Source organism: Dendrobates tinctorius, unplaced genomic scaffold (genome assembly GCF_039654945.1).
Source record: "Dendrobates tinctorius isolate UK_male_01 unplaced genomic scaffold, ASM3965494v1 ptg000197l, whole genome shotgun sequence".
NCBI classification, from domain to species: Eukaryota; Metazoa; Chordata; class Amphibia; order Anura; family Dendrobatidae; genus Dendrobates; species Dendrobates tinctorius.
In genome coordinates, this window is record NW_027361864.1 from 502,175 (window position 1) to 527,004 (window position 24,830).

Below are 24,830 nucleotides of genomic sequence, written 5' to 3' on the forward strand. Positions count from 1 at the left end.
TTGGGACTCAGTCGAGCTCGGCCTGCCCCGTGGGGGTTGGACCGGGCGCCAGCCAGCGCCTCCCACTCAACGAGCCTCCGGGCGGCCTGCGCCCTACGCCAAGACACCCCCTCCCCTTCGGGCACGAGACTCCGCGATGTTGGAGAGCTGCGTCGGAGGGCCGCTCGTCGGACCGGCGGGCCCCAACTCATACTTACCTGGCAGGGGAGATACCATGATCACTAAGGTGGTTCTCCCAGGGTGAGGCTCATCCATTGCACTCCGGGTGTGCTGACCCCTGCGATTTCCCCAAATGCGGGAAACTCGACTGCATAATTTGTGGTAGTGGGGGACTGCGTTCGCGCTTTCCCCTGATTTCCTCTGGTCAAAGACAGAAGCCGACCCACCGAAAGAAACGTGCTCTGGCAGAGCCGCACGTCACACCTGTTGCCAGAGCTAGAATACTTTGGAGCAGCTCAAAGCGGCGTCAGTTGTGGCCTTTGGCTCCCCCTTGTGGGGGAGGCCTGCCACAACTTCCGTGCATCGCTGTGTGTCTTTTTGCTTGGCTTGTCTGTTCCTTGCTGCCTTTGGCCCTTTTGGGGCTCCCTGGGCTGGTGGGGATTGATCAGCTCGCCTGCGTCTTATTCACTTGGCCACTGGGCCGGGAGGAGGAGGGGGGCAGCAGCAGCAGCAGCAGCAGCAGCTGGAGCTGTCTGCATGTTCCCCGGGTGGGAGCAGCGGCGTGAGCGAGGCTGGGGTGGAGCCAATGGCCCTACATGCAAATGACTCTGGCTGCTGCTGGGCATCTTGGACGGCTTGGGACTCAGTCGAGCTCGGCCTGCCCCGTGGGGGTTGGACCGGGCGCCAGCCAGCGCCTCCCACTCAACGAGCCTCCGGGCGGCCTGCGCCCTACGCCAAGACACCCCCTCCCCTTCGGGCACGAGACTCCGCGATGTTGGAGAGCTGCGTCGGAGGGCCGCTCGTCGGACCGGCGGGCCCCAACTCATACTTACCTGGCAGGGGAGATACCATGATCACTAAGGTGGTTCTCCCAGGGTGAGGCTCATCCATTGCACTCCGGGTGTGCTGACCCCTGCGATTTCCCCAAATGCGGGAAACTCGACTGCATAATTTGTGGTAGTGGGGGACTGCGTTCGCGCTTTCCCCTGATTTCCTCTGGTCAAAGACAGAAGCCGACCCACCGAAAGAAACGTGCTCTGGCAGAGCCGCACGTCACGTCACACCTGTTGCCAGAGCTAGAATACTTTGGAGCAGCTCAAAGCGGCGTCAGTTGTGGCCTTTGGCTCCCCCTTGTGGGGGAGGCCTGCCACAACTTCCGTGCATCGCTGTGTGTCTTTTTGCTTGGCTTGTCTGTTCCTTGCTGCCTTTGGCCCTTTTGGGGCTCCCTGGGCTGGTGGGGATTGATCAGCTCGCCTGCGTCTTATTCACTTGGCCACTGGGCCGGGAGGAGGAGGGGGGCAGCAGCAGCAGCAGCAGCAGCAGCTGGAGCTGTCTGCATGTTCCCCGGGTGGGAGCAGCGGCGTGAGCGAGGCTGGGGTGGAGCCAATGGCCCTACATGCAAATGACTCTGGCTGCTGCTGGGCATCTTGGACGGCTTGGGACTCAGTCGAGCTCGGCCTGCCCCGTGGGGGTTGGACCGGGCGCCAGCCAGCGCCTCCCACTCAACGAGCCTCCGGGCGGCCTGCGCCCTACGCCAAGACACCCCCTCCCCTTCGGGCACGAGACTCCGCGATGTTGGAGAGCTGCGTCGGAGGGCCGCTCGTCGGACCGGCGGGCCCCAACTCATACTTACCTGGCAGGGGAGATACCATGATCACTAAGGTGGTTCTCCCAGGGTGAGGCTCATCCATTGCACTCCGGGTGTGCTGACCCCTGCGATTTCCCCAAATGCGGGAAACTCGACTGCATAATTTGTGGTAGTGGGGGACTGCGTTCGCGCTTTCCCCTGATTTCCTCTGGTCAAAGACAGAAGCCGACCCACCGAAAGAAACGTGCTCTGGCAGAGCCGCACGTCACGTCACACCTGTTGCCAGAGCTAGAATACTTTGGAGCAGCTCAAAGCGGCGTCAGTTGTGGCCTTTGGCTCCCCCTTGTGGGGGAGGCCTGCCACAACTTCCGTGCATCGCTGTGTGTCTTTTTGCTTGGCTTGTCTGTTCCTTGCTGCCTTTGGCCCTTTTGGGGCTCCCTGGGCTGGTGGGGATTGATCAGCTCGCCTGCGTCTTATTCACTTGGCCACTGGGCCGGGAGGAGGAGGGGGGCAGCAGCAGCAGCAGCTGGAGCTGTCTGCATGTTCCCCGGGTGGGAGCAGCGGCGTGAGCGAGGCTGGGGTGGAGCCAATGGCCCTACATGCAAATGACTCTGGCTGCTGCTGGGCATCTTGGACGGCTTGGGACTCAGTCGAGCTCGGCCTGCCCCGTGGGGGTTGGACCGGGCGCCAGCCAGCGCCTCCCACTCAACGAGCCTCCGGGCGGCCTGCGCCCTACGCCAAGACACCCCCTCCCCTTCGGGCACGAGACTCCGCGATGTTGGAGAGCTGCGTCGGAGGGCCGCTCGTCGGACCGGCGGGCCCCAACTCATACTTACCTGGCAGGGGAGATACCATGATCACTAAGGTGGTTCTCCCAGGGTGAGGCTCATCCATTGCACTCCGGGTGTGCTGACCCCTGCGATTTCCCCAAATGCGGGAAACTCGACTGCATAATTTGTGGTAGTGGGGGACTGCGTTCGCGCTTTCCCCTGATTTCCTCTGGTCAAAGACAGAAGCCGACCCACCGAAAGAAACGTGCTCTGGCAGAGCCGCACGTCACGTCACACCTGTTGCCAGAGCTAGAATACTTTGGAGCAGCTCAAAGCGGCGTCAGTTGTGGCCTTTGGCTCCCCCTTGTGGGGGAGGCCTGCCACAACTTCCGTGCATCGCTGTGTGTCTTTTTGCTTGGCTTGTCTGTTCCTTGCTGCCTTTGGCCCTTTTGGGGCTCCCTGGGCTGGTGGGGATTGATCAGCTCGCCTGCGTCTTATTCACTTGGCCACTGGGCCGGGAGGAGGAGGGGGGCAGCAGCAGCAGCAGCAGCAGCAGCTGGAGCTGTCTGCATGTTCCCCGGGTGGGAGCAGCGGCGTGAGCGAGGCTGGGGTGGAGCCAATGGCCCTACATGCAAATGACTCTGGCTGCTGCTGGGCATCTTGGACGGCTTGGGACTCAGTCGAGCTCGGCCTGCCCCGTGGGGGTTGGACCGGGCGCCAGCCAGCGCCTCCCACTCAACGAGCCTCCGGGCGGCCTGCGCCCTACGCCAAGACACCCCCTCCCCTTCGGGCACGAGACTCCGCGATGTTGGAGAGCTGCGTCGGAGGGCCGCTCGTCGGACCGGCGGGCCCCAACTCATACTTACCTGGCAGGGGAGATACCATGATCACTAAGGTGGTTCTCCCAGGGTGAGGCTCATCCATTGCACTCCGGGTGTGCTGACCCCTGCGATTTCCCCAAATGCGGGAAACTCGACTGCATAATTTGTGGTAGTGGGGGACTGCGTTCGCGCTTTCCCCTGATTTCCTCTGGTCAAAGACAGAAGCCGACCCACCGAAAGAAACGTGCTCTGGCAGAGCCGCACGTCACGTCACACCTGTTGCCAGAGCTAGAATACTTTGGAGCAGCTCAAAGCGGCGTCAGTTGTGGCCTTTGGCTCCCCCTTGTGGGGGAGGCCTGCCACAACTTCCGTGCATCGCTGTGTGTCTTTTTGCTTGGCTTGTCTGTTCCTTGCTGCCTTTGGCCCTTTTGGGGCTCCCTGGGCTGGTGGGGATTGATCAGCTCGCCTGCGTCTTATTCACTTGGCCACTGGGCTGGGAGGAGGAGGGGGGCAGCAGCAGCAGCAGCAGCAGCAGCTGGAGCTGTCTGCATGTTCCCCGGGTGGGAGCAGCGGCGTGAGCGAGGCTGGGGTGGAGCCAATGGCCCTACATGCAAATGACTCTGGCTGCTGCTGGGCATCTTGGACGGCTTGGGACTCAGTCGAGCTCGGCCTGCCCCGTGGGGGTTGGACCGGGCGCCAGCCAGCGCCTCCCACTCAACGAGCCTCCGGGCGGCCTGCGCCCTACGCCAAGACACCCCCTCCCCTTCGGGCACGAGACTCCGCGATGTTGGAGAGCTGCGTCGGAGGGCCGCTCGTCGGACCGGCGGGCCCCAACTCATACTTACCTGGCAGGGGAGATACCATGATCACTAAGGTGGTTCTCCCAGGGTGAGGCTCATCCATTGCACTCCGGGTGTGCTGACCCCTGCGATTTCCCCAAATGCGGGAAACTCGACTGCATAATTTGTGGTAGTGGGGGACTGCGTTCGCGCTTTCCCCTGATTTCCTCTGGTCAAAGACAGAAGCCGACCCACCGAAAGAAACGTGCTCTGGCAGAGCCGCACGTCACGTCACACCTGTTGCCAGAGCTAGAATACTTTGGAGCAGCTCAAAGCGGCGTCAGTTGTGGCCTTTGGCTCCCCCTTGTGGGGGAGGCCTGCCACAACTTCCGTGCATCGCTGTGTGTCTTTTTGCTTGGCTTGTCTGTTCCTTGCTGCCTTTGGCCCTTTTGGGGCTCCCTGGGCTGGTGGGGATTGATCAGCTCGCCTGCGTCTTATTCACTTGGCCACTGGGCCGGGAGGAGGAGGGGGGCAGCAGCAGCAGCAGCAGCTGGAGCTGTCTGCATGTTCCCCGGGTGGGAGCAGCGGCGTGAGCGAGGCTGGGGTGGAGCCAATGGCCCTACATGCAAATGACTCTGGCTGCTGCTGGGCATCTTGGACGGCTTGGGACTCAGTCGAGCTCGGCCTGCCCCGTGGGGGTTGGACCGGGCGCCAGCCAGCGCCTCCCACTCAACGAGCCTCCGGGCGGCCTGCGCCCTACGCCAAGACACCCCCTCCCCTTCGGGCACGAGACTCCGCGATGTTGGAGAGCTGCGTCGGAGGGCCGCTCGTCGGACCGGCGGGCCCCAACTCATACTTACCTGGCAGGGGAGATACCATGATCACTAAGGTGGTTCTCCCAGGGTGAGGCTCATCCATTGCACTCCGGGTGTGCTGACCCCTGCGATTTCCCCAAATGCGGGAAACTCGACTGCATAATTTGTGGTAGTGGGGGACTGCGTTCGCGCTTTCCCCTGATTTCCTCTGGTCAAAGACAGAAGCCGACCCACCGAAAGAAACGTGCTCTGGCAGAGCCGCACGTCACGTCACACCTGTTGCCAGAGCTAGAATACTTTGGAGCAGCTCAAAGCGGCGTCAGTTGTGGCCTTTGGCTCCCCCTTGTGGGGGAGGCCTGCCACAACTTCCGTGCATCGCTGTGTGTCTTTTTGCTTGGCTTGTCTGTTCCTTGCTGCCTTTGGCCCTTTTGGGGCTCCCTGGGCTGGTGGGGATTGATCAGCTCGCCTGCGTCTTATTCACTTGGCCACTGGGCCGGGAGGAGGAGGGGGGCAGCAGCAGCAGCAGCAGCAGCTGGAGCTGTCTGCATGTTCCCCGGGTGGGAGCAGCGGCGTGAGCGAGGCTGGGGTGGAGCCAATGGCCCTACATGCAAATGACTCTGGCTGCTGCTGGGCATCTTGGACGGCTTGGGACTCAGTCGAGCTCGGCCTGCCCCGTGGGGGTTGGACCGGGCGCCAGCCAGCGCCTCCCACTCAACGAGCCTCCGGGCGGCCTGCGCCCTACGCCAAGACACCCCCTCCCCTTCGGGCACGAGACTCCGCGATGTTGGAGAGCTGCGTCGGAGGGCCGCTCGTCGGACCGGCGGGCCCCAACTCATACTTACCTGGCAGGGGAGATACCATGATCACTAAGGTGGTTCTCCCAGGGTGAGGCTCATCCATTGCACTCCGGGTGTGCTGACCCCTGCGATTTCCCCAAATGCGGGAAACTCGACTGCATAATTTGTGGTAGTGGGGGACTGCGTTCGCGCTTTCCCCTGATTTCCTCTGGTCAAAGACAGAAGCCGACCCACCGAAAGAAACGTGCTCTGGCAGAGCCGCACGTCACGTCACACCTGTTGCCAGAGCTAGAATACTTTGGAGCAGCTCAAAGCGGCGTCAGTTGTGGCCTTTGGCTCCCCCTTGTGGGGGAGGCCTGCCACAACTTCCGTGCATCGCTGTGTGTCTTTTTGCTTGGCTTGTCTGTTCCTTGCTGCCTTTGGCCCTTTTGGGGCTCCCTGGGCTGGTGGGGATTGATCAGCTCGCCTGCGTCTTATTCACTTGGCCACTGGGCCGGGAGGAGGAGGGGGGCAGCAGCAGCAGCAGCAGCAGCTGGAGCTGTCTGCATGTTCCCCGGGTGGGAGCAGCGGCGTGAGCGAGGCTGGGGTGGAGCCAATGGCCCTACATGCAAATGACTCTGGCTGCTGCTGGGCATCTTGGACGGCTTGGGACTCAGTCGAGCTCGGCCTGCCCCGTGGGGGTTGGACCGGGCGCCAGCCAGCGCCTCCCACTCAACGAGCCTCCGGGCGGCCTGCGCCCTACGCCAAGACACCCCCTCCCCTTCGGGCACGAGACTCCGCGATGTTGGAGAGCTGCGTCGGAGGGCCGCTCGTCGGACCGGCGGGCCCCAACTCATACTTACCTGGCAGGGGAGATACCATGATCACTAAGGTGGTTCTCCCAGGGTGAGGCTCATCCATTGCACTCCGGGTGTGCTGACCCCTGCGATTTCCCCAAATGCGGGAAACTCGACTGCATAATTTGTGGTAGTGGGGGACTGCGTTCGCGCTTTCCCCTGATTTCCTCTGGTCAAAGACAGAAGCCGACCCACCGAAAGAAACGTGCTCTGGCAGAGCCGCACGTCACGTCACACCTGTTGCCAGAGCTAGAATACTTTGGAGCAGCTCAAAGCGGCGTCAGTTGTGGCCTTTGGCTCCCCCTTGTGGGGGAGGCCTGCCACAACTTCCGTGCATCGCTGTGTGTCTTTTTGCTTGGCTTGTCTGTTCCTTGCTGCCTTTGGCCCTTTTGGGGCTCCCTGGGCTGGTGGGGATTGATCAGCTCGCCTGCGTCTTATTCACTTGGCCACTGGGCCGGGAGGAGGAGGGGGGCAGCAGCAGCAGCAGCAGCTGGAGCTGTCTGCATGTTCCCCGGGTGGGAGCAGCGGCGTGAGCGAGGCTGGGGTGGAGCCAATGGCCCTACATGCAAATGACTCTGGCTGCTGCTGGGCATCTTGGACGGCTTGGGACTCAGTCGAGCTCGGCCTGCCCCGTGGGGGTTGGACCGGGCGCCAGCCAGCGCCTCCCACTCAACGAGCCTCCGGGCGGCCTGCGCCCTACGCCAAGACACCCCCTCCCCTTCGGGCACGAGACTCCGCGATGTTGGAGAGCTGCGTCGGAGGGCCGCTCGTCGGACCGGCGGGCCCCAACTCATACTTACCTGGCAGGGGAGATACCATGATCACTAAGGTGGTTCTCCCAGGGTGAGGCTCATCCATTGCACTCCGGGTGTGCTGACCCCTGCGATTTCCCCAAATGCGGGAAACTCGACTGCATAATTTGTGGTAGTGGGGGACTGCGTTCGCGCTTTCCCCTGATTTCCTCTGGTCAAAGACAGAAGCCGACCCACCGAAAGAAACGTGCTCTGGCAGAGCCGCACGTCACGTCACACCTGTTGCCAGAGCTAGAATACTTTGGAGCAGCTCAAAGCGGCGTCAGTTGTGGCCTTTGGCTCCCCCTTGTGGGGGAGGCCTGCCACAACTTCCGTGCATCGCTGTGTGTCTTTTTGCTTGGCTTGTCTGTTCCTTGCTGCCTTTGGCCCTTTTGGGGCTCCCTGGGCTGGTGGGGATTGATCAGCTCGCCTGCGTCTTATTCACTTGGCCACTGGGCCGGGAGGAGGAGGGGGGCAGCAGCAGCAGCAGCAGCAGCAGCTGGAGCTGTCTGCATGTTCCCCGGGTGGGAGCAGCGGCGTGAGCGAGGCTGGGGTGGAGCCAATGGCCCTACATGCAAATGACTCTGGCTGCTGCTGGGCATCTTGGACGGCTTGGGACTCAGTCGAGCTCGGCCTGCCCCGTGGGGGTTGGACCGGGCGCCAGCCAGCGCCTCCCACTCAACGAGCCTCCGGGCGGCCTGCGCCCTACGCCAAGACACCCCCTCCCCTTCGGGCACGAGACTCCGCGATGTTGGAGAGCTGCGTCGGAGGGCCGCTCGTCGGACCGGCGGGCCCCAACTCATACTTACCTGGCAGGGGAGATACCATGATCACTAAGGTGGTTCTCCCAGGGTGAGGCTCATCCATTGCACTCCGGGTGTGCTGACCCCTGCGATTTCCCCAAATGCGGGAAACTCGACTGCATAATTTGTGGTAGTGGGGGACTGCGTTCGCGCTTTCCCCTGATTTCCTCTGGTCAAAGACAGAAGCCGACCCACCGAAAGAAACGTGCTCTGGCAGAGCCGCACGTCACACCTGTTGCCAGAGCTAGAATACTTTGGAGCAGCTCAAAGCGGCGTCAGTTGTGGCCTTTGGCTCCCCCTTGTGGGGGAGGCCTGCCACAACTTCCGTGCATCGCTGTGTGTCTTTTTGCTTGGCTTGTCTGTTCCTTGCTGCCTTTGGCCCTTTTGGGGCTCCCTGGGCTGGTGGGGATTGATCAGCTCGCCTGCGTCTTATTCACTTGGCCACTGGGCCGGGAGGAGGAGGGGGGCGGCAGCAGCAGCAGCTGGAGCTGGAGCTGTCTGCATGTTCCCCGGGTGGGAGCAGCGGCGTGAGCGAGGCTGGGGTGGAGCCAATGGCCCTACATGCAAATGACTCTGGCTGCTGCTGGGCATCTTGGACGGCTTGGGACTCAGTCGAGCTCGGCCTGCCCCGTGGGGGTTGGACCGGGCGCCAGCCAGCGCCTCCCACTCAACGAGCCTCCGGGCGGCCTGCGCCCTACGCCAAGACACCCCCTCCCCTTCGGGCACGAGACTCCGCGATGTTGGAGAGCTGCGTCGGAGGGCCGCTCGTCGGACCGGCGGGCCCCAACTCATACTTACCTGGCAGGGGAGATACCATGATCACTAAGGTGGTTCTCCCAGGGTGAGGCTCATCCATTGCACTCCGGGTGTGCTGACCCCTGCGATTTCCCCAAATGCGGGAAACTCGACTGCATAATTTGTGGTAGTGGGGGACTGCGTTCGCGCTTTCCCCTGATTTCCTCTGGTCAAAGACAGAAGCCGACCCACCGAAAGAAACGTGCTCTGGCAGAGCCGCACGTCACACCTGTTGCCAGAGCTAGAATACTTTGGAGCAGCTCAAAGCGGCGTCAGTTGTGGCCTTTGGCTCCCCCTTGTGGGGGAGGCCTGCCACAACTTCCGTGCATCGCTGTGTGTCTTTTTGCTTGGCTTGTCTGTTCCTTGCTGCCTTTGGCCCTTTTGGGGCTCCCTGGGCTGGTGGGGATTGATCAGCTCGCCTGCGTCTTATTCACTTGGCCACTGGGCCGGGAGGAGGAGGGGGGCGGCAGCAGCAGCAGCTGCAGCAGCAGCTGGAGCTGGAGCTGTCTGCATGTTCCCCGGGTGGGAGCAGCGGCGTGAGCGAGGCTGGGGTGGAGCCAATGGCCCTACATGCAAATGACTCTGGCTGCTGCTGGGCATCTTGGACGGCTTGGGACTCAGTCGAGCTCGGCCTGCCCCGTGGGGGTTGGACCGGGCGCCAGCCAGCGCCTCCCACTCAACGAGCCTCCGGGCGGCCTGCGCCCTACGCCAAGACACCCCCTCCCCTTCGGGCACGAGACTCCGCGATGTTGGAGAGCTGCGTCGGAGGGCCGCTCGTCGGACCGGCGGGCCCCAACTCATACTTACCTGGCAGGGGAGATACCATTCTCTCCGGGTGAGTACCGCTTCTCAGCCTTCTGATGAGCAGCAGTGGTGGGAGACTACTTCTGTTTCTTGTTGGGTGGCGGTTGCGATCGGGGTTCCCCTTGTGGGGCCCTGGTGTGCGATAGAGTGGCGGCTGTGTTTATCTGCTGTGAAAATGGTGGAGAAGACACGTGGATTAGAGGACTCCGTCCGTCTGCAGGTTCTGTCTGGACATGAGGAAGAAATTGGCCTGGACCAAATTTGTATTAATGTTTTGAAGAACATAAGAAGCCTTAAGGTAACAGATGTATTGGCACTGCAGGATTTTCAAAAGCAGGGAATTTATGATATCACTTTTGTTTCCTTGGGCATATGTCAGAAAGTTTACATGGAGCTTGTGCGGATGAAGGAGAAGAAGGAAGTGGAATGCTTGGAGTTTATTGCTGTGGAGCCCCTTTTTCAGCAGACTTACAAATATGTTGTGGTACATATGTATAATCCCAAGGTTCCAGATGATACTATAACCCATTTTTTGAGAAGATACTGTTATGAAGTCAAATTTCTGGGGAGGATGAAAAATAGGCATAACTATTACAATGGCAAAAGAAGATACTTGGTAAAACTAATTCCTGATGCAACAGCTATTGGGGGTGCTTTGAGCATTCCTGCACAATTTTCCATTGGGGGTGAGAGGGGTTTTTGTTTCTACACTGGACAAATTGAATACTGTAGAAAGTGTCATATGTATGGACATGTGCAGAAAGATTGCCCAGTGCAAGGGATTGTTTGTAAGAACTGTGGGAAGCCTGACCACATGGTGGATAGTTGCCCTGAGGCAAAGGTGTGTGACTTGTGTGGGTTGGAAGGGCATTTTGCCAGGAAATGTAGATTGTGGACTCAGATTCCCAAGTCCTATGCGGATGCAACTAGTGGTCAATGGGGAAATAAGAGTGATGGTAAGAGTGGTGATGCTTCTGAACACGGATGTACTAAGGATGAGAAAAGTGAGTTCGGTGGAAAAGGGAAACCTGAACATTGTGTTGGTGTGATAGTTTCAAATGCAGCTAAAGTGCAAAAGGGCCAGAAACAAAATGGTGGAAGGAAAGTGGGCCATGTTGGATCTAAGATGGAGGAAGGTGGGAGTGGTCAAAAAGGGGGAACAGATTTTCAGAGCTCTCCTATAATTGATCTGGGTAAGGCCAAGGATGCAATGGACACTGTGTCTGAAGGACAGGGCCTTGGTGGTGACTTGGGATATGCTAATGCAGCCATATGTGTAGACCATGTAGTGGAGGAAGGAAATGGGGAAGGAATGGAGTTTCAGGATGAGGAGGAGGAGGATTCAGATAGGACGCTCACACCTGGGCAGAGGGATGAGGGGACTAGTAGTAGTGGTGAAAGTGATTTTGACGAAGATGATGGGGAGGATGAGGAGGAGGATGAGAAAATGGCTTCCTCGCTCAGTAAAAAGAGTAGAATGGAGGGGTGTTGGTTTGGTGGGCAGGGAGATCCTGTCTCTCCAATGCCTGGTGGCTCTAACAGGGGCTCAGATCCTGAGTCGCCTGATATATGTAGAAAAGTGGATGGTAGGAATACGCCTTTGTTTAAATCATGATGGAGAATGTATGGTGGAGAATAATTTTTTTCGCCACGATGAGTCTATGTGTTGCTTCCCTGAATGTGCGGGGGATTAGTTCCACCACTAGGAGAGCAGGTATATTAGATTATATGGAGGGGGTGGATGCGGACATTATATGTCTGCAGGAATGTGCAATTAAAGCTTCACCGCATGCAAGTGAATGGACAAGGGGTCAATCCTTTTGGTCTCCTTGTACAGACAACAAAAATGAAGGTGTAGGCATACTATTGAAAAATAATAATTTAAAAGTATTACAGTTCAAAATTATTATACCTGGAAGATGTTTGTTTTTGTTAGTGGATTTCTTAGGTCACCGGGTAAGGGTGTTTAATATTTACGCCCCTGCTGACAAGCAAGCACGTGTGTCCTTTTTGGAGTCGGTAAAGCTGTTTCTGCCAGGTAGAGATTTTTCTATAATAGCTGGTGATTTTAATTGTATTAGATCCGCAAATGATCGTAAGAGCTTTGCAGAATTCAGGACTGATGTGACTTCCAACCTGTTAAATCAATTGGTGCAGGATTTACGCTACACGGATGTGGGTTTGACAGTTCGGCCTACTGAAAACAAGTTTACATTCGAAGCAGACAGTGGGCGTTGTAGTTCCCGGATTGATTATGTGTTTGTGTCTGAAGGGATCAAAGTGGCCAAATGCAATCATGTGATGAACATTTTTTCTGACCACAAGATGGTAGTGGCAGATCTGTGTATTGCTGAGTCCCTGGCTTTTGGCAAGGGTCTCTGGAAGCTAAACGTAAGCTTGCTGCAAGAAGAGGATGTGAGAGGTGGTTTTAAAAACGTGTTTACATTCTGTGTGTCTGAACAGCACCGTTTCAAAAATCTGTTGGAATGGTGGGACTGGGCAAAGGAGAAATTTGCACATTATTTTAAAGGGGTGTGTTCTAAAAGGGCAAAAGCTAAAAGAGAGCAAGAGGCAGCAACAATTTCAAAGATGGAGGCGCTCTATAAGTTTAAAAGAGCGGGGATGGAGGTGGATCGTGAGATTGCTGATTTGAAAGAGGATTTTAAAAAAACATTAATTGAAAAAGGAAAGTCTATTGTTTTTAAAGCGAAAATACAGCACATGGAAGAAGATGAGCAATGTACGAGATATTTTTTTAAGAAATGTTTTAAGCCTAAAGGAGTTTTTAAGTCTGTTTTTACTCCTGCAGGTGAGAAGTGTGGTGAGGAAATGATCGATGGTATACATTCCTTTTATAAAATACTTTTTTCGAATGATAGCAGAGCCAGTGATGCAGAAATTAATGGTTATTGTAATATTTTGGCTGACAATATCCATGAAGAAAAGGTGTCTTCTCTAAGTGATGGGTTCAGAAAGGATGAAGTGAGGCGTGCTGTGGATGGGCTGGCAAAAGGGAAGACACCTGGTTGTGATGGCCTTCCAGTGGAATTTTATGTGGTATTTTGGGATATTTTAGATGTGGAACTTTATCGGGTGGTGGAATATGTTTTTACTCATGCGGTTTTGTCTGACTCTATGCGTAGAGGGATTGTCACTTTAATACATAAGAAGGGTGAAGTGAGAGAAATTAAAAACTGGAGGCCAATAACTTTGCTCAATTGTGATTACAAGATTATTTCCAAAATTGTAGCAAATAGAGTGAGTGATGTAATAATAGATATGGTGGGTGAATACCAAGCATGTGCGGTGCCAGGTAGGAGAATCTCGGATAACTTGGTGCTTTTAAGGGACTTAATTTATCACGCTAATTTTAATAAGAACCCCCTTCTCGTACAGTCAGTGGACCTGGAAAAAGCTTTTGATAAAGTTTCACATAGATTCTTGTTTGCTGCACTTAGACATCTTGGGATCCCCATTAAATTATTGAATATTATTAAGTCTTTTTATTGCGGAGTTAGTAGTCAGATTTTAATTAATGGTCATGTGAGTTCTAGTTTTAATATTCTATCGGGGGTTAGGCAAGGGTGCCCTTTATCACCAATCCTTTTTATTTGTGTGGTTGAAGCTCTTTTAAAAAGCGTGCAAGTCGATAAGTGTGTGGCTGGTGCTTTTATACCTGGAGGAATGGGGGGGCCCGTCAAGTCATTAAGTTACATGGATGACATTGTTTTTATTTGTGGTTCACAAGCTGAGCTTAATAGGATAAATCTTCACATAAGAATTTTTTGTGGTGTGGCTGGAATGGCTGTAAATTGGAATAAGTGTCAGTTTTGCAACTTTGGGAGGCAGGTGGATGTCAGTGTGGTGGGAGTAGAAAGAAAAAAAGAGATGGAAGTTCTTGGTGTAATTTTTGAAAAGGAACTTAAAGGGAAGAAGAGCCTGATGATCTTGGAAAACAAAATGGAGCAGAAACTGAATTATTGGAAATTAAGGAACCTGTCCCTGAGAGGTAAGGTACTTATTGTGAAGTCGGTGATCCTTCCTTTACTGCTATACACTGCTATGATATTTCTGCCTGCGAGTTTGTGGACTAAGAGAGTTACAAGGAAACTGTTTACCTTTTTTTGGGGGTCAAAGATGGAGAAATTAAGGAGAGAAAAGGTGATGCTTTCTGTGGAAATGGGCGGCTGTGATTTTCCCAATATCGAAAGATTTTTAAAGATGTATTATTTTTTAAATATTTATAGACTTTCCCAGGGGAAAAGTAAGGCTGCTGACATGTGCAGGTTTTTGGCAGGTTGGCTATTTCAGAAATGGAGCTGGTGTGAGAAGGATTTGAGGAAGCCAGTTGCGTTTGTTGTGCCGTCCTTTTACGTAGTACTTAAGTCCTTCTATGATCAAATTGGTTTAAGCTCCACAGATAGACCTGATAAAAGAAATCTTGCTAAGAGACTAAAGGAGGGTGAATCTTTATGTGATGTGCCATCCTGCAATATTGCGCAATCAAAGCAAGTCTGGAAGCTCTTTTTTATTATAGGGATCAGCAATCGGCAAAAGGACGTAACCTGGATGGCATTACAAGGATGTTTGCCAACACGAGCTTTTCTGAGCAGGAGAGGGATAAGGGTTCAAGAAGTTTGTCCAAGGGAGGGATGTAAGGATCCAGAGACAATACAGCACATTTTTTGGGACTGTTTTTATGCAAAAAAAGTTTTTACCCTTTTATCTCGGATTTTTATTGCTCTTGTTGGATTCCATTGCTTTAATTTTGGAAGGATTTTAACAGGTCAAGACTTTAACCACTTGGAACGGAGACGGATGAGTTGGATTATTTTTGTCATATATAAGGAAGTTTTGTGGGATGCACGGAATCTGGTCATTTTTAAAAAGGTGTGTCTCTCTCCAGTTGAATGTAAGAATATTTTTCTTGCCAGGTTGTTTTATGTTTATATATTAGATAAAAAGAGACTCGGTGAAAAAAACAGCAGAGGCATTTTGGAAGTATTCGCAGTGGAAGGAGCTGTTACAGTAAGTAAGATTTGATCCTTTTGGTGATTGGGATTGCTTTTTTGTTTTCTGGTAGAACGTTTTTTTTTCCATATGATGATCTGGAAACTTGTTACTTGAACAAGCAAATGATGCAAGAGTTAATGAGAGTTCCAATCTGAGGAAAAAGGTTCTCCCAGGGTGAGGCTCATCCATTGCACTCCGGGTGTGCTGACCCCTGCGATTTCCCCAAATGCGGGAAACTCGACTGCATAATTTGTGGTAGTGGGGGACTGCGTTCGCGCTTTCCCCTGATTTCCTCTGGTCAAAGACAGAAGCCGACCCACCGAAAGAAACGTGCTCTGGCAGAGCCGCACGTCACACCTGTTGCCAGAGCTAGAATACTTTGGAGCAGCTCAAAGCGGCGTCAGTTGTGGCCTTTGGCTCCCCCTTGTGGGGGAGGCCTGCCACAACTTCCGTGCATCGCTGTGTGTCTTTTTGCTTGGCTTGTCTGTTCCTTGCTGCCTTTGGCCCTTTTGGGGCTCCCTGGGCTGGTGGGGATTGATCAGCTCGCCTGCGTCTTATTCACTTGGCCACTGGGCCGGGAGGAGGAGGGCGGCAGCAGCAGCAGCTGCAGCAGCAGCTGGAGCTGGAGCTGTCTGCATGTTCCCCGGGTGGGAGCAGCGGCGTGAGCGAGGCTGGGGTGGAGCCAATGGCCCTACATGCAAATGACTCTGGCTGCTGCTGGGCATCTTGGACGGCTTGGGACTCAGTCGAGCTCGGCCTGCCCCGTGGGGGTTGGACCGGGCGCCAGCCAGCGCCTCCCACTCAACGAGCCTCCGGGCGGCCTGCGCCCTACGCCAAGACACCCCCTCCCCTTCGGGCACGAGACTCCGCGATGTTGGAGAGCTGCGTCGGAGGGCCGCTCGTCGGACCGGCGGGCCCCAACTCATACTTACCTGGCAGGGGAGATACCATGATCACTAAGGTGGTTCTCCCAGGGTGAGGCTCATCCATTGCACTCCGGGTGTGCTGACCCCTGCGATTTCCCCAAATGCGGGAAACTCGACTGCATAATTTGTGGTAGTGGGGGACTGCGTTCGCGCTTTCCCCTGATTTCCTCTGGTCAAAGACAGAAGCCGACCCACCGAAAGAAACGTGCTCTGGCAGAGCCGCACGTCACACCTGTTGCCAGAGCTAGAATACTTTGGAGCAGCTCAAAGCGGCGTCAGTTGTGGCCTTTGGCTCCCCCTTGTGGGGGAGGCCTGCCACAACTTCCGTGCATCGCTGTGTGTCTTTTTGCTTGGCTTGTCTGTTCCTTGCTGCCTTTGGCCCTTTTGGGGCTCCCTGGGCTGGTGGGGATTGATCAGCTCGCCTGCGTCTTATTCACTTGGCCACTGGGCCGGGAGGAGGAGGGGGGCGGCAGCAGCAGCAGCAGCAGCAGCAGCAGCAGCTGGAGCTGGAGCTGTCTGCATGTTCCCCGGGTGGGAGCAGCGGCGTGAGCGAGGCTGGGGTGGAGCCAATGGCCCTACATGCAAATGACTCTGGCTGCTGCTGGGCATCTTGGACGGCTTGGGACTCAGTCGAGCTCGGCCTGCCCCGTGGGGGTTGGACCGGGCGCCAGCCAGCGCCTCCCACTCAACGAGCCTCCGGGCGGCCTGCGCCCTACGCCAAGACACCCCCTCCCCTTCGGGCACGAGACTCCGCGATGTTGGAGAGCTGCGTCGGAGGGCCGCTCGTCGGACCGGCGGGCCCCAACTCATACTTACCTGGCAGGGGAGATACCATGATCACTAAGGTGGTTCTCCCAGGGTGAGGCTCATCCATTGCACTCCGGGTGTGCTGACCCCTGCGATTTCCCCAAATGCGGGAAACTCGACTGCATAATTTGTGGTAGTGGGGGACTGCGTTCGCGCTTTCCCCTGATTTCCTCTGGTCAAAGACAAAAGCCGACCCACCGAAAGAAACGTGCTCTGGCAGAGCCGCACGTCACACCTGTTGCCAGAGCTAGAATACTTTGGAGCAGCTCAAAGCGGTGTCAGTTGTGGCCTTTGGCTCCCCCTTGTGGGGGAGGCCTGCCACAACTTCCGTGCATCGCTGTGTGTCTTTTTGCTTGGCTTGTCTGTTCCTTGCTGCCTTTGGCCCTTTTGGGGCTCCCTGGGCTGGTGGGGATTGATCAGCTCGCCTGCGTCTTATTCACTTGGCCACTGGGCCGGGAGGAGGAGGGGGGCGGCAGCAGCAGCAGCTGGAGCTGGAGCTGTCTGCATGTTCCCCGGGTGGGAGCAGCGGCGTGAGCGAGGCTGGGGTGGAGCCAATGGCCCTACATGCAAATGACTCTGGCTGCTGCTGGGCATCTTGGACGGCTTGGGACTCAGTCGAGCTCGGCCTGCCCCGTGGGGGTTGGACCGGGCGCCAGCCAGCGCCTCCCACTCAACGAGCCTCCGGGCGGCCTGCGCCCTACGCCAAGACACCCCCTCCCCTTCGGGCACGAGACTCCGCGATGTTGGAGAGCTGCGTCGGAGGGCCGCTCGTCGGACCGGCGGGCCCCAACTCATACTTAACTGGCAGGGGAGATACCATGATCACTAAGGTGGTTCTCCCAGGGTGAGGCTCATCCATTGCACTCCGGGTGTGCTGACCCCTGCGATTTCCCCAAATGTGGGAAACTCGACTGCATAATTTGTGGTAGTGGGGGACTGCGTTCGCGCTTTCCCCTGATTTCCTCTGGTCAAAGACAGAAGCCGACCCACCGAAAGAAACGTGCTCTGGCAGAGCCGCACGTCACACCTGTTGCCAGAGCTAGAATACTTTGGAGCAGCTCAAAGCGGCGTCAGTTGTGGCCTTTGGCTCCCCCTTGTGGGGGAGGCCTGCCACAACTTCCGTGCATCGCTGTGTGTCTTTTTGCTTGGCTTGTCTGTTCCTTGCTGCCTTTGGCCCTTTTGGGGCTCCCTGGGCTGGTGGGGATTGATCAGCTCGCCTGCGTCTTATTCACTTGGCCACTGGGCCGGGAGGAGGAGGGGGGCGGCAGCAGCAGCAGCAGCAGCAGCAGCTGGAGCTGGAGCTGTCTGCATGTTCCCCGGGTGGGAGCAGCGGCGTGAGCGAGGCTGGGGTGGAGCCAATGGCCCTACATGCAAATGACTCTGGCTGCTGCTGGGCATCTTGGACGGCTTGGGACTCAGTCGAGCTCGGCCTGCCCCGTGGGGGTTGGACCGGGCGCCAGCCAGCGCCTCCCACTCAACGAGCCTCCGGGCGGCCTGCGCCCTACGCCAAGACACCCCCTCCCCTTCGGGCACGAGACTCCGCGATGTTGGAGAGCTGCGTCGGAGGGCCGCTCGTCGGACCGGCGGGCCCCAACTCATACTTACCTGGCAGGGGAGATACCATGATCACTAAGGTGGTTCTCCCAGGGTGAGGCTCATCCATTGCACTCCGGGTGTGCTGACCCCTGCGATTTCCCCAAATGCGGGAAACTCGACTGCATAATTTGTGGTAGTGGGGGACTGCGTTCGCGCTTTCCCCTGATTTCCTCTGGTCAAAGACAGAAGCCGACCCACCGAAAGAAACGTGCTCTGGCAGAGCCGCACGTCACACCTGTTGCCAGAGCTAGAATACTTTGGAGCAGCTCAAAGCGGCGTCAGTTGTGGCCTTTGGCTCCCCCTTGTGGGGGAGGCCTGCCACAACTTCCGTGCATCGCTGTGTGTCTTTTTGCTTGGCTTGTCTGTTCCTTGCTGCCTTTGGCCCTTTTGGGGCTCCCTGGGCTGGTGGGGATTGATCAGCTCGCCTGCGTCTTATTCACTTGGCCACTGGGCCGGGAGGAGGAGGGGGGCGGCAGCAGCAGCAGCAGCAGCAGCAGCTGGAGCTGGAGCTGTCTGCATGTTCCCCGGGTGGGAGCAGCGGCGTGAGCGAGGCTGGGGTGGAGCCAATGGCCCTACATGCAAATGACTCTGGCTGCTGCTGGGCATCTTGGACGGCTTGGGACTCAGTCGAGCTCGGCCTGCCCCGTGGGGGTTGGACCGGGCGCCAGCCAGCGCCTCCCACTCAACGAGCCTCCGGGCGGCCTGCGCCCTACGCCAAGACACCCCCTCCCCTTCGGGCACGAGACTCCGCGATGTTGGAGAGCTGCGTCGGAGGGCCGCTCGTCGGACCGGCGGGCCCCAACTCATACTTACCTGGCAGGGGAGATACCATGATCTCTAAGGTGGTTCTCCCAGGGTGAGGCTCATCCATTGCACTCCGGGTGTGCTGACCCCTGCGATTTCCCCAAATGCGGGAAACTCGACTGCATAATTTGTGGTAGTGGGGGACTGCGTTCGCGCTTTCCCCTGATTTCCTCTGGTCAAAGACAGAAGCCGACCCACCGAAAGAAACGTGCTCTGGCAGAGCCGCACGTCACACCTGTTGCCAGAGCTAGAATACTTTGGAGCAGCTCAAAGCGGCGTCAGTTGTGGCCTTTGGCTCCCCCTTGTGGGGGAGGCCTGCCACAACTTCCGTGCATCGCTGTGTGTCTTTTTGCTTGGCTTGTCTGTTCCTTGCTGCCTTTGGCCCTTTTGGGGCTCCCTGGGCTGGTGGGGATTGATCAGCTCGCCTGCGTCTTATTCACTTGGCCACTGGGCCGGGAGGAGGAGGGGGGCGGCAGCAGCAGCAGCTGCAGCAGCAGCTGGAGCTGGAGCTGTCTGCATGTTCCCCGGGTGGGAGCAGCGGCGTGAGCGAGGCTGGGGTGGAGCCAATGGCCCTACATGCAAATGACTCTGGCTGCTGCTGGGCATCTTGGACGGCTTGGGACTCAGTCGAGCTCGGCCTGCCCCGTGGGGGTTGGACCGGGCGCCAGCCAGCGCCTCCCACTCAACGAGCCTCCGGGCGGCCTGCGCCCTACGCCAAGACACCCCCTCCCCTTCGGGCACGAGACTCCGCGATGTTGGAGAGCTGCGTCGGAGGGCCGCTCGTCGGACCGGCGGGCCCCAACTCATACTTACCTGGCAGGGGAGATACCATGATCACTAAGGTGGTTCTCCCAGGGTGAGGCTCATCCATTGCACTCCGGGTGTGCTGACCCCTGCGATTTCCCCAAATGCGGGAAACTCGACTGCATAATTTGTGGTAGTGGGGGACTGCGTTCGCGCTTTCCCCTGATTTCCTCTGGTCAAAGACAGAAGCCGACCCACCGAAAGAAACGTGCTCTGGCAGAGCCGCACGTCACGTCACACCTGTTGCCAGAGCTAGAATACTTTGGAGCAGCTCAAAGCGGCGTCAGTTGTGGCCTTTGGCTCCCCCTTGTGGGGGAGGCCTGCCACAACTTCCGTGCATCGCTGTGTGTCTTTTTGCTTGGCTTGTCTGTTCCTTGCTGCCTTTGGCCCTTTTGGGGCTCCCTGGGCTGGTGGGGATTGATCAGCTCGCCTGCGTCTTATTCACTTGGCCACTGGGCCGGGAGGAGGAGGGGGGCGGCAGCAGCAGCAGCAGCTGGAGCTGGAGCTGTCTGCATGTTCCCCGGGTGGGAGCAGCGGCGTGAGCGAGGCTGGGGTGGAGCCAATGGCCCTACATGCAAATGACTCTGGCTGCTGCTGGGCATCTTGGACGGCTTGGGACTCAGTCGAGCTCGGCCTGCCCCGTGGGGGTTGGACCGGGCGCCAGCCAGCGCCTCTCACTCAACGAGCCTCCGGGCGGCCTGCGCCCTACGCCAAGACACCCCCTCCCCTTCGGGCACGAGACTCCGCGATGTTGGAGAGCTGCGTCGGAGGGCCGCTCGTCGGACCGGCGGGCCCCAACTCATACTTACCTGGCAGGGGAGATACCATGATCACTAAGGTGGTTCTCCCAGGGTGAGGCTCATCCATTGCACTCCGGGTGTGCTGACCCCTGCGATTTCCCCAAATGCGGGAAACTCGACTGCATAATTTGTGGTAGTGGGGGACTGCGTTCGCGCTTTCCCCTGATTTCCTCTGGTCAAAGACAGAAGCCGACCCACCGAAAGAAACGTGCTCTGGCAGAGCCGCACGTCACACCTGTTGCCAGAGCTAGAATACTTTGGAGCAGCTCAAAGCGGCGTCAGTTGTGGCCTTTGGCTCCCCCTTGTGGGGGAGGCCTGCCACAACTTCCGTGCATCGCTGTGTGTCTTTTTGCTTGGCTTGTCTGTTCCTTGCTGCCTTTGGCCCTTTTGGGGCTCCCTGGGCTGGTGGGGATTGATCAGCTCGCCTGCGTCTTATTCACTTGGCCACTGGGCCGGGAGGAGGAGGGGGGCGGCAGCAGCAGCAGCAGCAGCAGCAGCAGCAGCTGGAGCTGGAGCTGTCTGCATGTTCCCCGGGTGGGAGCAGCGGCGTGAGCGAGGCTGGGGTGGAGCCAATGGCCCTACATGCAAATGACTCTGGCTGCTGCTGGGCATCTTGGACGGCTTGGGACTCAGTCGAGCTCGGCCTGCCCCGTGGGGGTTGGACCGGGCGCCAGCCAGCGCCTCCCACTCAACGAGCCTCCGGGCGGCCTGCGCCCTACGCCAAGACACCCCCTCCCCTTCGGGCACGAGACTCCGCGATGTTGGAGAGCTGCGTCAGAGGGCCGCTCGTCGGACCGGCGGGCCCCAACTCATACTTACCTGGCAGGGGAGATACCATGATCACTAAGGTGGTTCTCCCAGGGTGAGGCTCATCCATTGCACTCCGGGTGTGCTGACCCCTGCGATTTCCCCAAATGCGGGAAACTCGACTGCATAATTTGTGGTAGTGGGGGACTGCGTTCGCGCTTTCCCCTGATTTCCTCTGGTCAAAGACAAAAGCCGACCCACCGAAAGAAACGTGCTCTGGCAGAGCCGCACGTCACACCTGTTGCCAGAGCTAGAATACTTTGGAGCAGCTCAAAGCGGTGTCAGTTGTGGCCTTTGGCTCCCCCTTGTGGGGGAGGCCTGCCACAACTTCCGTGCATCGCTGTGTGTCTTTTTGCTTGGCTTGTCTGTTCCTTGCTGCCTTTGGCCCTTTTGGGGCTCCCTGGGCTGGTGGGGATTGATCAGCTCGCCTGCGTCTTATTCACTTGGCCACTGGGCCGGGAGGAGGAGGGGGGCGGCAGCAGCAGCAGCTGGAGCTGGAGCTGTCTGCATGTTCCCCGGGTGGGAGCAGCGGCGTGAGCGAGGCTGGGGTGGAGCCAATGGCCCTACATGCAAATGACTCTGGCTGCTGCTGGGCATCTTGGACGGCTTGGGACTCAGTCGAGCTCGGCCTGCCCCGTGGGGGTTGGACCGGGCGCCAGCCAGCGCCTCTCACTCAACGAGCCTCCGGGCGGCCTGCGCCCTACGCCAAGACACCCCCTCCCCTTCGGGCACGAGACTCCGCGATGTTGGAGAGCTGCGTCGGAGGGCCGCTCGTCGGACCGGCGGGCCCCAACTCATACTTACCTGGCAGGGGAGATACCATGATCACTAAGGTGGTTCTCCCAGGGTGAGGCTCATCCATTGCACTCCGGGTGTGCTGACCCCTGCGATTTCCCCAAATGCGGGAAACTCGACTGCATAATTTGTGGTAGTGGGGGACTGCGTTCGCGCTTTCCCCTGATTTCCTCTGGTCAAAGACAGAAGCCGACCCACCGAAAGAAACGTGCTCTGGCAGAGCCGCACGTCACACCTGTTGCCAGAGCTAGAATACTTTGGAGCAGCTCAAAGCGGCGTCAGTTGTGGCCTTTGGCTCCCCCTTGTGGGGGAGGCCTGCCACAACTTCCGTGCATCGCTGTGTGTCTTTTTGCTTGGCTTGTCTGTTCCTTGCTGCCTTTGGCCCTTTTGGGGCTCCCTGGGCTGGTGGGGATTGATCAGCTCGCCTGCGTCTTATTCACTTGGCCACTGGGCCGGGAGGAGGAGGGGGGCGGCAGCAGCAGCAGCAGCAGCAGCAGCAGCAGCTGGAGCTGGAGCTGTCTGCATGTTCCCCGGGTGGGAGCAGCGGCGTGAGCGAGGCTGGGGTGGAGCCAATGGCCCTACATGCAAATGACTCTGGCTGCTGCTGGGCATCTTGGACGGCTTGGGACTCAGTCGAGCTCGGCCTGCCCCGTGGGGGTTGGACCGGGCGCCAGCCAGCGCCTCCCACTCAACGAGCCTCCGGGCGGCCTGCGCCCTACGCCAAGACACCCCCTCCCCTTCGGGCACGAGACTCCGCGATGTTGGAGAGCTGCGTCGGAGGGCCGCTCGTCGGACCGGCGGGCCCCAACTCATACTTACCTGGCAGGGGAGATACCATGATCACTAAGGTGGTTCTCCCAGGGTGAGGCTCATCCATTGCACTCCGGGTGTGCTGACCCCTGCGATTTCCCCAAATGCGGGAAACTCGACTGCATAATTTGTGGTAGTGGGGGACTGCGTTCGCGCTTTCCCCTGATTTCCTCTGGTCAAAGACAAAAGCCGACCCACCGAAAGAAACGTGCTCTGGCAGAGCCGCACGTCACACCTGTTGCCAGAGCTAGAATACTTTGGAGCAGCTCAAAGCGGTGTCAGTTGTGGCCTTTGGCTCCCCCTTGTGGGGGAGGCCTGCCACAACTTCCGTGCATCGCTGTGTGTCTTTTTGCTTGGCTTGTCTGTTCCTTGCTGCCTTTGGCCCTTTTGGGGCTCCCTGGGCTGGTGGGGATTGATCAGCTCGCCTGCGTCTTATTCACTTGGCCACTGGGCCGGGAGGAGGAGGGGGGCGGCAGCAGCAGCAGCTGGAGCTGGAGCTGTCTGCATGTTCCCCGGGTGGGAGCAGCGGCGTGAGCGAGGCTGGGGTGGAGCCAATGGCCCTACATGCAAATGACTCTGGCTGCTGCTGGGCATCTTGGACGGCTTGGGACTCAGTCGAGCTCGGCCTGCCCCGTGGGGGTTGGACCGGGCGCCAGCCAGCGCCTCCCACTCAACGAGCCTCCGGGCGGCCTGCGCCCTACGCCAAGACACCCCCTCCCCTTCGGGCACGAGACTCCGCGATGTTGGAGAGCTGCGTCGGAGGGCCGCTCGTCGGACCGGCGGGCCCCAACTCATACTTAACTGGCAGGGGAGATACCATGATCACTAAGGTGGTTCTCCCAGGGTGAGGCTCATCCATTGCACTCCGGGTGTGCTGACCCCTGCGATTTCCCCAAATGCGGGAAACTCGACTGCATAATTTGTGGTAGTGGGGGACTGCGTTCGCGCTTTCCCCTGATTTCCTCTGGTCAAAGACAGAAGCCGACCCACCGAAAGAAACGTGCTCTGGCAGAGCCGCACGTCACACCTGTTGCCAGAGCTAGAATACTTTGGAGCAGCTCAAAGCGGCGTCAGTTGTGGCCTTTGGCTCCCCCTTGTGGGGGAGGCCTGCCACAACTTCCGTGCATCGCTGTGTGTCTTTTTGCTTGGCTTGTCTGTTCCTTGCTGCCTTTGGCCCTTTTGGGGCTCCCTGGGCTGGTGGGGATTGATCAGCTCGCCTGCGTCTTATTCACTTGGCCACTGGGCCGGGAGGAGGAGGGGGGCGGCAGCAGCAGCAGCAGCAGCAGCAGCTGGAGCTGGAGCTGTCTGCATGTTCCCCGGGTGGGAGCAGCGGCGTGAGCGAGGCTGGGGTGGAGCCAATGGCCCTACATGCAAATGACTCTGGCTGCTGCTGGGCATCTTGGACGGCTTGGGACTCAGTCGAGCTCGGCCTGCCCCGTGGGGGTTGGACCGGGCGCCAGCCAGCGCCTCCCACTCAACGAGCCTCCGGGCGGCCTGCGCCCTACGCCAAGACACCCCCTCCCCTTCGGGCACGAGACTCCGCGATGTTGGAGAGCTGCGTCGGAGGGCCGCTCGTCGGACCGGCGGGCCCCAACTCATACTTACCTGGCAGGGGAGATACCATGATCACTAAGGTGGTTCTCCCAGGGTGAGGCTCATCCATTGCACTCCGGGTGTGCTGACCCCTGCGATTTCCCCAAATGCGGGAAACTCGACTGCATAATTTGTGGTAGTGGGGGACTGCGTTCGCGCTTTCCCCTGATTTCCTCTGGTCAAAGACAGAAGCCGACCCACCGAAAGAAACGTGCTCTGGCAGAGCCGCACGTCACACCTGTTGCCAGAGCTAGAATACTTTGGAGCAGCTCAAAGCGGCGTCAGTTGTGGCCTTTGGCTCCCCCTTGTGGGGGAGG

At 58.1% G+C, this 24,830-nt stretch overlaps 24 non-coding genes and 1 pseudogene across 24 annotated transcripts; all 25 read left to right on the plus strand.

Moving 5' to 3' along the window:
• The first annotated feature begins 189 nt into the window (after positions 1–189).
• LOC141056608 (U1 spliceosomal RNA) lies at positions 190–353 on the plus strand. Its single transcript, XR_012221816.1, has one exon. It is a non-coding gene; the product is annotated as a U1 spliceosomal RNA (small nuclear RNA).
• Positions 354–984: 631 nt separating this feature from the next.
• LOC141056609 (U1 spliceosomal RNA) lies at positions 985–1,148 on the plus strand. The gene has a single exon (XR_012221817.1). It is a non-coding gene; the product is annotated as a U1 spliceosomal RNA (small nuclear RNA).
• Positions 1,149–1,784: 636 nt separating this feature from the next.
• LOC141056610 (U1 spliceosomal RNA) lies at positions 1,785–1,948 on the plus strand. The gene has a single exon (XR_012221818.1). It is a non-coding gene; the product is annotated as a U1 spliceosomal RNA (small nuclear RNA).
• Positions 1,949–2,575: 627 nt separating this feature from the next.
• Positions 2,576–2,739, plus strand: LOC141056612 (U1 spliceosomal RNA). Its single transcript, XR_012221819.1, has one exon. It is a non-coding gene; the product is annotated as a U1 spliceosomal RNA (small nuclear RNA).
• A 636-nt stretch (positions 2,740–3,375) lies between these two features.
• LOC141056614 (U1 spliceosomal RNA) lies at positions 3,376–3,539 on the plus strand. Its single transcript, XR_012221821.1, has one exon. It is a non-coding gene; the product is annotated as a U1 spliceosomal RNA (small nuclear RNA).
• A 636-nt stretch (positions 3,540–4,175) lies between these two features.
• Positions 4,176–4,339, plus strand: LOC141056615 (U1 spliceosomal RNA). The gene has a single exon (XR_012221822.1). It is a non-coding gene; the product is annotated as a U1 spliceosomal RNA (small nuclear RNA).
• A 630-nt stretch (positions 4,340–4,969) lies between these two features.
• On the plus strand, positions 4,970–5,133 carry LOC141056616 (U1 spliceosomal RNA). Its single transcript, XR_012221823.1, has one exon. It is a non-coding gene; the product is annotated as a U1 spliceosomal RNA (small nuclear RNA).
• A 633-nt stretch (positions 5,134–5,766) lies between these two features.
• Positions 5,767–5,930, plus strand: LOC141056617 (U1 spliceosomal RNA). The gene has a single exon (XR_012221824.1). It is a non-coding gene; the product is annotated as a U1 spliceosomal RNA (small nuclear RNA).
• Positions 5,931–6,563: 633 nt separating this feature from the next.
• On the plus strand, positions 6,564–6,727 carry LOC141056618 (U1 spliceosomal RNA). The gene has a single exon (XR_012221825.1). It is a non-coding gene; the product is annotated as a U1 spliceosomal RNA (small nuclear RNA).
• Positions 6,728–7,357: 630 nt separating this feature from the next.
• Positions 7,358–7,521, plus strand: LOC141056619 (U1 spliceosomal RNA). The gene has a single exon (XR_012221826.1). It is a non-coding gene; the product is annotated as a U1 spliceosomal RNA (small nuclear RNA).
• A 636-nt stretch (positions 7,522–8,157) lies between these two features.
• Positions 8,158–8,321, plus strand: LOC141056620 (U1 spliceosomal RNA). The gene has a single exon (XR_012221827.1). It is a non-coding gene; the product is annotated as a U1 spliceosomal RNA (small nuclear RNA).
• Positions 8,322–8,949: 628 nt separating this feature from the next.
• On the plus strand, positions 8,950–9,113 carry LOC141056621 (U1 spliceosomal RNA). Its single transcript, XR_012221828.1, has one exon. It is a non-coding gene; the product is annotated as a U1 spliceosomal RNA (small nuclear RNA).
• A 5,798-nt stretch (positions 9,114–14,911) lies between these two features.
• On the plus strand, positions 14,912–15,058 carry LOC141056697 (U1 spliceosomal RNA; annotated as a pseudogene).
• A 637-nt stretch (positions 15,059–15,695) lies between these two features.
• On the plus strand, positions 15,696–15,859 carry LOC141056624 (U1 spliceosomal RNA). The gene has a single exon (XR_012221829.1). It is a non-coding gene; the product is annotated as a U1 spliceosomal RNA (small nuclear RNA).
• Positions 15,860–16,505: 646 nt separating this feature from the next.
• On the plus strand, positions 16,506–16,669 carry LOC141056625 (U1 spliceosomal RNA). Its single transcript, XR_012221830.1, has one exon. It is a non-coding gene; the product is annotated as a U1 spliceosomal RNA (small nuclear RNA).
• A 628-nt stretch (positions 16,670–17,297) lies between these two features.
• LOC141056658 (U1 spliceosomal RNA) lies at positions 17,298–17,461 on the plus strand. The gene has a single exon (XR_012221860.1). It is a non-coding gene; the product is annotated as a U1 spliceosomal RNA (small nuclear RNA).
• A 640-nt stretch (positions 17,462–18,101) lies between these two features.
• LOC141056627 (U1 spliceosomal RNA) lies at positions 18,102–18,265 on the plus strand. The gene has a single exon (XR_012221832.1). It is a non-coding gene; the product is annotated as a U1 spliceosomal RNA (small nuclear RNA).
• Positions 18,266–18,905: 640 nt separating this feature from the next.
• On the plus strand, positions 18,906–19,069 carry LOC141056662 (U1 spliceosomal RNA). Its single transcript, XR_012221864.1, has one exon. It is a non-coding gene; the product is annotated as a U1 spliceosomal RNA (small nuclear RNA).
• Positions 19,070–19,709: 640 nt separating this feature from the next.
• On the plus strand, positions 19,710–19,873 carry LOC141056628 (U1 spliceosomal RNA). Its single transcript, XR_012221833.1, has one exon. It is a non-coding gene; the product is annotated as a U1 spliceosomal RNA (small nuclear RNA).
• A 636-nt stretch (positions 19,874–20,509) lies between these two features.
• On the plus strand, positions 20,510–20,673 carry LOC141056629 (U1 spliceosomal RNA). The gene has a single exon (XR_012221834.1). It is a non-coding gene; the product is annotated as a U1 spliceosomal RNA (small nuclear RNA).
• Positions 20,674–21,319: 646 nt separating this feature from the next.
• Positions 21,320–21,483, plus strand: LOC141056630 (U1 spliceosomal RNA). Its single transcript, XR_012221835.1, has one exon. It is a non-coding gene; the product is annotated as a U1 spliceosomal RNA (small nuclear RNA).
• A 628-nt stretch (positions 21,484–22,111) lies between these two features.
• Positions 22,112–22,275, plus strand: LOC141056631 (U1 spliceosomal RNA). The gene has a single exon (XR_012221836.1). It is a non-coding gene; the product is annotated as a U1 spliceosomal RNA (small nuclear RNA).
• Positions 22,276–22,921: 646 nt separating this feature from the next.
• On the plus strand, positions 22,922–23,085 carry LOC141056632 (U1 spliceosomal RNA). The gene has a single exon (XR_012221837.1). It is a non-coding gene; the product is annotated as a U1 spliceosomal RNA (small nuclear RNA).
• A 628-nt stretch (positions 23,086–23,713) lies between these two features.
• Positions 23,714–23,877, plus strand: LOC141056666 (U1 spliceosomal RNA). The gene has a single exon (XR_012221868.1). It is a non-coding gene; the product is annotated as a U1 spliceosomal RNA (small nuclear RNA).
• Positions 23,878–24,517: 640 nt separating this feature from the next.
• On the plus strand, positions 24,518–24,681 carry LOC141056633 (U1 spliceosomal RNA). Its single transcript, XR_012221838.1, has one exon. It is a non-coding gene; the product is annotated as a U1 spliceosomal RNA (small nuclear RNA).
• Positions 24,682–24,830: the final 149 nt, after the last annotated feature.